The sequence below is a fragment of the Capra hircus genome, chromosome 8 (assembly GCF_001704415.2).
Source record: "Capra hircus breed San Clemente chromosome 8, ASM170441v1, whole genome shotgun sequence".
Classification (NCBI taxonomy): domain Eukaryota; kingdom Metazoa; phylum Chordata; class Mammalia; order Artiodactyla; family Bovidae; genus Capra; species Capra hircus.
Genome location: NC_030815.1, coordinates 62835332 through 62847695, shown reverse-complemented (window position 1 = coordinate 62847695; position 12364 = coordinate 62835332). Strand labels below are relative to the sequence as shown.

The window sequence follows — 12364 nt, the reverse complement described above, 5'->3', positions numbered from 1 at the left end:
GCGGAGCCACCCTCTAGGAGAGCGGTGCGGCGGAAAGAGGAAGTCCAGCAGCCTTGCCTGGAGCTTGGAGTATGGCTTACAGCCGCGAGCGTAACCTCTGACGGTCGTAGGGTGCGTGCATCGGTGAGCAAACATTTCCCTAAGGAGGCTGAAGGCTGGCTTCCTTGGGCGTGAAGAGAATGCGCCCTACGGTGTGATGGAAAGAATGAATTCTGGAGTTATAATTACAGAGCTGGTTAGCGCCCACCCCTGCTCTTGATCATGAATACCTTACCCTTCTGAGCTTTATTTTCCTCTTTCTCTGAACTGGAAAAATTATAGACTCTACATCCTAAGGTTCGTGACATAGCGTATAGATCACCATGATCACAGTACTTGGCCTGTAAGCTTTCTATAAGTGGTTGCTGATCCTATTATATGAGAGGCAACAAGTTCAAAAAGTTCACTGACTTGTCCACAAGCTATCCAGAAAGCGGCGGTGGAGCTGGGATTAGGACCCTGGGTTGCCTTCCAGCCTAGGGCTCTTGCAATACTCTATCAGTTCAGTCGCTCAGTCCTGTCCGACTCCTTGCAACCCCATGAATCGCAGGCCTCCCTGTCCATCACCAACTCCAGGAGTCTACCCAAACTCATGTCCATTGAGTCGGTGATGCCATCCAGCCATCTCATCCTCTGTCGTCCCCTTCTCCTCCTGCCCCCAATCCCTCCCAGCATCAGGGTCTTTTCCAATGAGTCAACTCTTCACATCAGGTGGCCAAAGTATTGAAGTTTCAGCTTCAGCATCAGTCTTTCCAATGAACACCCAAGGCTGATCTCCTTTAGGATGGACTGGTTGGATCTCCTTGCAATCCAAGGGACTCTCAAGAGTCTTCTCCAACACCACACTTCAAAAGCATCAATTCTTTGGCGCCCAGCTTTCTTCACAGTCCAACTCTCACATCCATACATGACCACAGGAAAAACCATAGCCTTGACTAGACAGACCTTTGTTCGCAAGTAATGTCTCTGCTTTGAATATGCTATCTAGGTTGGTCATAACTTTCCTTCCAAGGAGTAAGTCTTTTAATTTCATGGCTACAATCACCATCTGCAGTGATTTTGGAGCCCCCCAAAATAAAGTCTGACACTGTTTCCACTGTTTCCCCATCTATTTCCCATGAAGTGATGGGACCAGATGCCATGATCTTAGTTTTCCAAATGTTGAGCTTTAAGCCAACTTTTTCGCTCTCCTCTTTCACTTTCATCAAGAGGCTTTTGAGTTCCTCTTCACTTTCTGCCATAAGGGTGGTGTCATCTGCATATCTGAGGTTATTGATATTTCTCCCGGGAATCTTGATTCCAGCTTGTGTTTCTTCCAGCCCAGCATTTCTCATGATGTACCCTGCATATAAGTTAAATAAGCAGGGTGACAATATACAGCCTTGACCTACTCCTTTTCCTATTTGGAACCAGTCTGTTGTTCCATGTCCAGTTCTAACTGTTGCTTTCTGACCTGCATATAAGTTTCTCAAGAAGCAGGTCAGGTGGTCTGGTATTCCCATCTCTTTCAGAATTTTCCAGTTTATTGTGATCCACATAGTCAAAGGCTTTGGCATAGTCAATAAAGCAGAAACAGATGTTTTTCTGGAACTCTCTAGCTTTTTCAGTGATCCAGCGGATGTTGGCAATTTGATCTCCGGTTCCTCTGCCTTTTCTAAAACCAGCTTGAACATCTGGAAGTTCATGGTTCATGTATTGCAATACCCTATACTGAGTTGCAAACAAAACTGAGAAATAAGTTTGAAGGAAAAAGCAAACTTGATTCTCCGCTTGACTTCCAGAACTAATGAGCAAAGTAACAACAACGGAAGGGAGAGGAAGAGGCACTTCTGGATGGAAGAGAGAAGGGTAGGTTTGGGACACTTGGTATAAATATGCAGGTGAGGGACTTCCCTGGTGGTCCAATGGCTAAGACCAGGCTTCTAATGCAGGGGCCCCAGGTTCAATTCCTGGTTAGGGAACTAGATACCACACACTGCAACTAAAGATCCCACATGCTTCAACAGAAGATTGAAGGTCCCACAAGGCATAGACAAAGTAAATAAATATTAAAAAATAAATATACAGGTGAAACTGTTCATTAGGTAGGAGAAGAGGCAGTTCTGAGGCTCAGTGTGGGTCTGGGCTGGAGATAGAAATCCAGAAGCCATTCTGAGTGAGGAAAGACTGACTAGGTAGACTCCTGAAGGAGAGAGTGTGCAGAGGACTGAGCAGTGGAGGACTGAGCATTGTGCAGCTGCCCTGGAAGGACAGAGAAGCAGGGTGTGTCCTGAGGAGGAGAGACCCACAGAGCTGAAGGCCCAGAGCAGTGCATGAGAATGAGGAGCAAGAACTCAGTGGGGAACATGGGAGCAGGGGGAATGCTAGAGAAAACAGATTTGGTGGCCAAGGGACGATGGAAAAACAGAGGAGGCAAAATAGATGTTTTCTTGAAAAAGTTCAGTTGTTAAAAGAGATGGAAGGGGCTTCCCTGGTGGCTCAGTGGTAAAGAATCTGCCTGCCAGTGAAGGAGACACAGGTTCAATCTCTGGTCTGGGAAGATCCCACATTCCTCAGAGCAACTAAGCCCATAGGCCACAACTCCTGCGCCTATGCTCTACAGCCCAGGAACCACAGCTCCTGAGCCCATGACCCAAAGCTACTGAAGTCCATGCACCCTAGATGCTGTGTTCTGCAACAAGAGAAGCCACTGCAACGAGAAGCCCACTCGCTGCAATTAAAGAAAAGCCTGCACAGCAGTGAAGACCCAGCACAGCCACACATAAGTAAATACAATTTTATATTTTTTAAAAAGCAGCTGGAAAATGGGCTGCGGGTGGGGGCAGCTGTCCTAAAGTTAAGGGGTTCCAAAGAAGTGCACATTTGGAAGCAGGAAGTGGGTGTGGGTCAGAGTGTGACCATCAAGGGTGCCTATAAATGGAGTAACTGAGAACCTTGAGAGAAGCAGGCTCTTTGGCCACTTGACACCAGAGCAGGTCTTCAGTGGCTGGGGTTGAGGAGCTTGGATGGACAGCAAGAAAGTAACCAAGGAACAAGGAGATTTCAGCGGGGTTCATTCATCTGCAATATGTCTAGACTAGAGGCCACGTGCTTTAGGTCTCTCAAGTTTAAATGGCCTTTCACAGCTGGGTGAGGTTGAGCAACAGGCCTTGGTTACAGAGAAAATTAAACCCAGCACTAAAGTAACTCAGTCACTTGACTTGGAAAACCATTATGGTTTTGCATAATTCATATATAAGTGGAAGTTAAGTTTAAAGAAAAAAAGGTGATGTCACATTTAGAAATATGATACCATGAAAGGAAGTTGGGCTAATGTTACTTGTGGTTAAATAAAAACTTTCAATACATTAAAATACACACTTATTTGGTACCTACCACAAATAAGGAGGAAAAGATGCAATTTTTATTTTACTCTTGTTCTTGTTTTTAAAGCCAGTTTCCATGCTTGGGTAATGAGTCAATGTTCAGTCTGTTGAAATGGATGAGGACATGTGGGAAGGTCTTAAAAACAAAACCAATGAGGGATTTATTTTTTATTTTTTTTGCAGGAAAGGGCAAGGAAGAACTTAGCTTTGGAGAAACTAGGGCACCCAGAGTGCTGGGTCATAAGGGTCAAGGTCAAGGATTGGCTATAGTTCCTAGAACTGAGATGCTGGGGCCTGGGACCTCAGTAGCTAGTTCAGCTGTGCTTGGCCCCCTCCTGAAGTTGATTCCTGCAAAGTCTCCTCCAACCTAGAACTCTGATTAATTTTTTGTCACCGCTCCATGTTCTAGTTACAGTGGACTATTCTGAGTTCCTCTAAAGGATCGTGTTCTCTCCTCCAGCCCTTGACACAGGTGGTTTCCTGAACCTGCACACTCCCTCTTTCCCTACACCCACCATGCTGAGCCCCTGCTTTCTGCAGGCCCTTCTGCAAGTCCTTCAGGGTAGAAGTCACTTCCTCTCAGGACCTTCTCTGATCTCCCCAACAGCCTTCTCTACGTTCCTGCAAGACCCTCTTTATTCCCCCCTTTATAGAACTGCCTCTTGTCTGTCTTTCTCTCTATAGAGTGCGAGCTCCTTTGGGTTGGAACTATCTGGAGCGCCTAGCCAGTGCTAAACCCAGGGCAAAGTTCTACGGACACTATGTTGAACAAACAAGACAGACCAGGCCTCTGCCCTTATGTGGCTTGGAGCCTTGTATTATAACTGAGTCCTCCAGGACAAAGAGCTCCTTGAGAGCAGGGCCTCAGCTGTTTCCTCTTATATCCGTAGCACCAAACACAGAACTTAGCAATTCATAGGTGCTGATAAACATTTTCTGAATGGCTAAGCACAGGAAAGGAAATACGACAGTGAAGACTGAGGCATAATCGACTTCACATATTTACTCTTCAAGCTGCATTCAGCCTCTTAGGTGAGCACGACCGTTCCCTGAAGTCAGCTTTCTGGAAAGTTCTTCTGAGGAAGACGTGAAGTATTAATCCACCCAAGCTCCCCAACCCCCAGCCACCCTGGTGTCAAATGGCCAAAGTCTGCTTCTCCCAAGGTTCTCTCAGTTGCTCCATTTATAGGCACCATTGATGGACACCCCCTGACTTACACCCAGTTCCTGCTTCCTCAACCTTGGTCCTTGTACCTGGAACAGAAGCATCATTTTTATACTGTCCTTGAGCAAACAAGCCCACTGTCACACCTGGGGCAGTATGGGAGGTGGAAGTCACTTCACACTATCTCTGTTGGAAGGATTTTGACCTGGGGTACACACCATACCTGCCTCCACTTTCCAAATTGCTACCTCACTCACCCGTCCAACAAATGATTCTTGGATTGCTGCATGCCAGGCACCATGCCAAGAACCAGGAATAGAATGGGGAACAAAGAGCGTGGGGCCTCTTCCTATAAACTGCATTTTACAGTAAATGTAGTTTATGATAAGAGTAAACTATATTCACACATAGCTATAAAATCATGAACTGTCATAAGGAGGGCATGAAGGAAAGCACTTGAGCGCTGTATGTGACTAACCGGGGGACATTTTTCACACAGGTTGTCAGCAAGGGTCTGTCTGAAGGATCAACACTGAAGCTCAGACCCCACCCCAAATTCCTCCCACATGATAATAATCTATTTGCAAGCTTGGCCCCCACAGGAGGTTGAAACAGTATAGTGTCCTGGAAAAAAAATCGCAGTGTTCGGAATAAGCGAAGCCGGGGTTCTACTCCCAGCCCTGTTCCTTCTCAACTTCCTGCTGAATGAAAACCACCACCACCACCAGAGAGCAGTGGTGAGAACCGTGTGAAACCTGCTTGCCCAGAGTTCTCGCCCCAGAGACTTCGAGAGAAAGAAGTCTCGTCCTGAGCTCCTGCCCCCTGGCCTGCTTCCACTGCCTGTGGCCTGGAGGACCATCCTCGTCCTCATATCTCATCTTGACAGTCTGTGCCTGTCACCAGCCTCCTCTCCTCCTCACCCTTCACCATACCCCACTGTCTGGAAGGTCCTACCCCCTTACCACCCCAGTTAAGGGCAGTGGGTCTAGGGAAATCCCTGGCAGTCCAGTGATTAAACTAGGTACTCTTACTGTGGTGGCCCAGTTTCAATCCTTGGTCAGGGAACTAAGATCCTGCAAGCTGTGCAGAGCAGCCAAAAAAAAAAAAAAAAAAAAAATGAATCTGTTGTTTCCCCTTCGTCCTCTCACTCTTAACTTCCAAGAGTCCCCAAAACTTTAACAACTTTCACTCCTTCTCCCTCATGCTGTCCTTGAGAATATCATCCATTTACAGGGCTTCAGGATGTACACCCTCATGGGTAACTCCCAGATATTCATCACCAACCCCAGTCTGACTGCTTACGTGGTTGCCTGCTCAATTCACAACCATCTCTAGAAACAGCCCCAGTATATCAGAACACCCTATAGCAACCCGGTCTCAACTATGTGATACTGCCAACTCAAGCCCAACCAGATTGATCCTAATGTGTTAAAAGATAATATTCCAATATTTCAAGCACATGCAAAGTTGCTCAATGTCATTAACTATTAGGAAAATGTAAATCAAAGGCACAGTGAAATACCACCTCAGACTCAGTAGGATGTCTAGAATCAGAAAGACAAATAAAAGTGTGGAGAGACTGGAACTTTCATACACTGCTGATGGAATGTACAATGGTGCAGCCACTTTGGGAAACAGTCTGGTGGTTCTTCAAAAGGTTAATCATCTCATTACCATATGACCCAGCAAGTCTACTCCTAAATATATTCCCAAGAGAAATAAAAAAATGTGTCCACAAAAAATTTGTATTTGACTCTCCTCTCCAAACCTGAGCACCCAGGTCCACCTTTTAATCGCATTGCTTATAAGTCCAAATACCCAAGTGGGGGCTTTTCAGCACGTGACTGCCATTCTCTGCCCAGAGGTTTTCACAGTTCTTGTGTTTGGTGTTCTGAGTTGAATTATGATCCCTCCCCTAAATGCATATGTTGAAGTCCTCATGCCCAGTCCCTCAGAATGTGACCTTTTACATGGAAAAAGGGTCATTGCAGATGAATTGAGTTCATTGGAGTGGGCTGTAATCCAAGATAAATGTCCTTATAGAAAGGGGAAATTTGTGCACAAACGCATACACAAGAACACCACTTGAAGAGACACAGGGAGAAGATGGCCATCTACCAGCCAGGGAGAGAGGCCTGGAACAGATCCTTCCCTCACAGCCCTCAGGAGGAACCAACCCTGCCGACACCTTGACCTTGGACTTCCAGCCTCCAGAACTGTGAGATGACACATGTCCGCTGTTTATATCGCCCAGGCTCTGGTATGTGGTTACGGAGGGCCCAGGAAGCTAATACACGTGGGTAAAAATCACTGAGGAGATGTGCACTGAGTGCCGGTGTGGGAGGCACAGCAAAGGGACTCAGGCCTACAGCCCAGAGCTCTCACTTCCTGGCAGGGGAGGGAGTCAGGGCAGTGAGAACGAGGCCATCAGAGTCACTGAACAAGGAACGCAGGGAGGTCACTGGGGAGGCTAATGCCTTTGCACTGGCTCTTGAAACTGGGATGGGTCTTCTTTGGCTTGTATTGTCTGCTTAATATTTATTTTTGGCCGCATCGGGTCTTAGTTGCAGTATGCAGGATCTTTGCTGGGGCACGTGGGCTTCCCTCTAGCTGAGGCACAAGGACTCAGTGGTTGCTGTGCATGGTCTTAGTTGCCCCACGGCATGGGGGATCTTAGTTCCAGGACCAGAGATGGAACCTGTGTCCCCTGCACTGGTAGACAGACTAACCGCTGGACCACCAGGGAAGCTCCTGGGATCAGTTTGCTTATGCAGATGGAGGAAGAGTGCAGACAGAGGAGGCGGCACAAGCAAGGCGAAACACACAGGAGTGTTCAGCTGGCTAGCAGGGTGTGTGGGGACCAGGGAAGGGAAGGCTGGGAAGGAGAACTAGGGTGTGGTGCCAGAAAGTCACTGAAAGTGCCCAAGTGGCGTCAGGAGAGCGCAACTGTGCTGAGGTCCCTTGAGCAGCCTGGAGAGGATGGGTCCTGGGTGGGACACTGAGAGACCCCAAGTGGCCCGTGATGTGGGAACTTGGATTTCCTCAGCCTCATTTCTTCCATCTCCCTCTATCTTCCTCCTGCTGAAGCACCTGTATTTTGGAGCGCTCTAAGTTTCAGAAGTTCCCACCCACGTAAGGGATCCTCTGAGATGAGCTCACCCAAGCTCAGTGGACTGGGTCCTGTAGTCTAGTTACTGGCTCACCCTTGGCCTTTTCCTCTCGATTAGTCCAAGGCAAGGAAAGAAGTACAAGTGCTCTGCACTTGGGGGCCTTGCAACAGTCACCCTGACTGTTTCCTCAGTTGAAAGATGGGGTGGGAATCCTCACACTGACTCTCTGGAACAAGATAATGGATGTGAGCTCTGCAAACGGCAGCATACTATGGAAAACCTGGGACCATCATCCTTGTGTCAGAAGTGGGGCTTAGGACAAGTCAGGCCTGAGCTTGGCAGAGAGGTTGTAGAATAGGATGTCGACAGGCAGGGAGCACCAGGTGGCTACAGAAACAGGGTAACAATGGATTGGTGTCCCAGCAGGCAGGGAATGAAATGACAGGTCAGGGACAAGGCAGGGTCCTGACCTAGCACTGGAATGGGCAAAGTCAAGGAATTCCCTTCCTTGGGGGCTGGCTGGGATCCTGAGGACTACTTGCTTCCCCAGGGTCCTGTCACCCACTCCGACTCCTCCAGTGCCCGAGGATGCCCACGTCTCACCCGCTTGCTGCTGCTGCAGCAGCTCCTTGGTGCACTGCTGTGCAGAACCCTGGCTGCGTGTAGGCCAGCCTAGTCTGCCACTGAGAGAAGCCCACGGTGTAGGCTGTTCCCAGCAGTTCTCCACATTACCCCTCCTGGTGTCCAGCACTTTCACACTCATTAACTTAACGCAGAGAGTATGCAGGGCAGCCCCAATTTAGGAATGGAAAACTGAGTTCCCAGAAGCAGAGCGTCTTTGGCTGGCTCACTGAGTTGGTATATGGCAGGGCTGCCTCTCAGTGTGGAAGTGTTATGATTGAGAGTGGTAGTTGCATTTGTAGATTGTTCAGTTTGCCCGCACCCCTAAAGCATTTCCTGGTCCCAATTTTGAAAGCTAGCTCTGTTCTTACTCTGCCCTGAACCTCATGTTAGCCTGCATCTACTTTGCTCCAGACTGAGAAGAAACAGGTCCACTAACTTTCTCATTAGAACAGAGTCAGGAGCCAGACAGCCCTAAGGAGGAGCATGTAGCCATCAGCAGAAGCTGTGTATTTGGGCAGAGCTGGGTTGGAACTCCAGCCAGGCTGGCTATTTACTGGCTACTTGACTTTGGAGGCTCTTCACCTCTAAATCCTGGAGTTTGCACAGCTGTGAAAACAGTTTCCCTCCCTCCAACTCAGAACATTAGTGCCCCCCAGGGGCAGATACACATCCTGCACATGCTAAGGTGAGTCTATAATGCCAGATACTCCCCAGACCAACTAGTCTGACTTGTTCAGTCGCTCAGTCGTGTCAGACTCATTGTGACCCCATGGACTGCACCACACCAGGCTTCCCTGTCCTTCACCATCTCCTGGAGCTTGCTCAAACTCAAGTCCATCGAGTCAGTGATGCCATCCAACCATCTTGGCCTCTGTCATCCCCTTCTCCTGCCTTCAATCTTTTCCAGCATCAGGGTCTTTTTTTAATGAGTTGGCTCTTCGCATCAGGTGGCCAAAGTATTAGAGCTTCAGCATCAGTTCTTTTAAGGAATATTCAGGGTTGATTTCCTTCAGGATTGACTGGATTGATTTCCTTGCAGTCCAAAGGGACTCAAGAGTCTTCTCCAACACCACAGTAGTAAAATGGATTTACTAGTATCCCTATTGCAGTTTTTGGAAGACACCTCATTCACCATCAGTCTTAGCGGTGCAGCCCTCATACACACTTGTCCAGATAACTGTAACCACCTCCTCACTGACCTCTTGCTACAGGTCTATCCCCTTCTACTCCATCAGCCTAAGGCACAGCTTTCTTATCTTCCACCAGCCCAAATCCTTACCTGCTCAAGAAAGCAGGGTAAGGTGGGAGTAACAGCTTGAGTAACTACTATCATGTCTATTGCTGGTTAGAACTTTGGAGTATATATATATATACCTCGTTCTGATGTACATAGCTATGTCAGGGCTGCAAACTCACTTAAGCTTGGGCTCCATATTTCCAGTCAAGGAACTGAAGGTTCCCAGAAGGGAAATGACTCAGGAGAGTCAAATACCAGCTAGTGGCCAGGCTGGGGCTAGAACAGATCTCTGGGTTCTCTTTGAGGCTTCCCTCACCACATCTCCACTTCTCTTCTCCAGGGCTGGGCTGAGGCAGTGTTCTAACAAACATACACAAGCTGGTCTGGGTCAAGTCCCCTTAACAAGACAGAGTCAGGGTCATTTTCTTTGTAATGCCCTTCTGACACCTCTGGGACAAGTTGTAATATACTTGGAGATTACGAGGCTGACCTAATTGGCTCTAGAAAGAACTTCTACACTTGCTTCAATCTTGGTGGTTTTCCTGCAGAGCAACTGTTTGGCAGGTGAAGCTTAAGTCAGTTGGTAACTTGACTCCCTTTTTAAACTGTCAACACAGTGGTATCACCAGTCTCATTAAAATTAATGTCAGCACAACTTGACAGGACTGGAGAAAAGGGAAGGTCATAGCCTAGGGACAGAGCCACGTGGTTCTGTCTCATCTTTCTCTGATGGGAGGGTGATGCAGCCCAAATAGGATGCCAGAAATGAAAACGGCTCTAACTCTGCTCGCATGAATACTGGGTGGAGGCCCCAGCGGTGGTGATGAGCAGCGTGGGCTAACATTTTACACAAACTGCTCTGCATTTCCCTCAGAAGTGTCATTCACTCTTTAGGGCCTGGATTCCTACAGCAGGAGTAAACTAAAGGGAAGAGCAGAGTTGAGAACAGGGCCAGGTTCTTTCACTACTTCATCAGGAAACCTTGGGCCAGGCCTTGATGCTTTCCTGCGCCGGTTTCCCTGTCTATACAAGGAGCAATACTTTGTTTTCCAAATACTTATTTGGCTTCAGGTCTTAGCTGCATCATGTGAGATCTCCCACTGATGGGACACAGGCTCACTCAGTAGCTGTGGCATGTGGGCTTCGCTGCTCTGCAGCATGTTGGATCTTAGTTCCCTGACCAGGGATTGAATCCGCGCCCCCTGCATTGCAAAGCTGATTCTTAACCACTGGACCACCAGGGAAGTCCCTAACCCTTCCTTTGTTTTTAAAAGACAAATGCAATCATGACATTCCATGTCACACAGAATAGGGTCGTTACTCTGGTTGGAGGGCAGCTGTGTGTGGGAGAGACCCCTCTCCCTACCCTGCAGGAACAGGTTAAGGACCAGTTATCCAGCCCATCACAGCTCCCACCCAGCTCAGATGTTTAAAACATTCACTGCAAAAGCTGGGAGCAAGTCCACTCCATGAACGTCTCCTTCAGAGGAGAGAACTCCAGTAACAGGGTTTGCTCTGTGACCTCATCACCAAAAAGCCTGTTTCTCAAGAAGTTTAAGTCTTTATTTGAGAGTACCTGGGCCTCAAGGCCCTCAGAGGTCTGCACGTTACAAGCTTCTGGAAAATTTCATTTTAAGACAAGGAAAAGCAAGTCTGATAGTTCCCTAGAAATCCTCACTGGCCACAGGTCATAGGTCAAAATGACATTTTGTAAAGTGAACGCACAGAAAAGCTCTGCCGTTCAAGCCCCCCTGGGATAAGGTCCCAAATCACTGCTCCTGTCTCACCTGCCACTCCTCTCTTCTTCATTCTCTAGTCCAACTTGCCTATTTGAAGCCAAGCGTACACAACTCCCTACCTGTGACCTCTGTCCATCACGTTCTTCCCTCCTTTCTCCATTCGTATTTCTAGTCACTCATATCCGCATGTGTGGCTCAAATACTTCCCTCTCTAGGGAACTTCCCTAATCCTCCCAGTTGAAAGCTACCCTTCCTATCTCTGACTGACCCTCTTACTGGACCACTTGTTCTAAGTCTTGGTAAGCATCACTCCCATGTGTCTTTTCTTCCTTACATTTCTGGTGAGCATAAAAGGGCTGGCTTGTCTCTATCCCAATCCCCTCCCTCTTGCCCAGCCAAGGAGAGCCTGGCATATCCCAGGAGCTTGAAAGATATCAAAAAGTTCCATAAACTTGAAAAAGCAGGAAAACAAAAGTCATCCGAAGTTACTGTTTGTTATTTGACAATATATGCAAAACCTAAGGACGCTTAGGTGGTACATATCACTTCATAATGTATTGAAGGTATGCCACAGGGCACGGATTAAGACCTTGTGTTTGGGGAAAATGTCAAATCAGAAATTAATTTTCCTGATATTCCTTTGTAAAAAGCAACTTCCACTCTAAAGCCTAGTTGTTGCTCAGTCGCTCAGTCATGTCCAGCTCTTTGTGATCCCATGAACTACAGCACGCCAGGCTTCCCTGTCCTTCACCATCCCTGGGAGCTTGCTCTAACTCATGTCCATTGAGTCAGTGATGCCATTCAACCATCTCGTCCTGTCGCCCCCTTCTCCTCCTGCCCTCAATCTTTCCCAGTATCAGGGGGCTCCACTGACACTATGTAACTTCTGCTACAACTAAATTCAGATTAGGTTCCAATCTTTAACACTGCTTTTACATGTGTAAAAACCCACTCATCCGGGAGCTTACAGCTAAGAGTTACCAAAATAATCCTCAGATCTTGCACTACAAAAATTACTGACAACACAGTCACTCGTGTATTGAACCAGTGCACACAGACTGCAGAGTATTTCACTCCTCCTCCAA

The 12364-nt window shown here is 47.7% G+C and overlaps 1 long non-coding RNA gene across 1 annotated transcript; it reads left to right on the top strand.

The window, feature by feature from the left end:
- On the top strand, positions 31-5673 carry LOC108636642. Its single transcript, XR_001918504.1, has 4 exons — positions 31-123; positions 1821-1887; positions 2642-2804; positions 5069-5673. It is a non-coding gene; the product is annotated as an uncharacterized LOC108636642 (long non-coding RNA).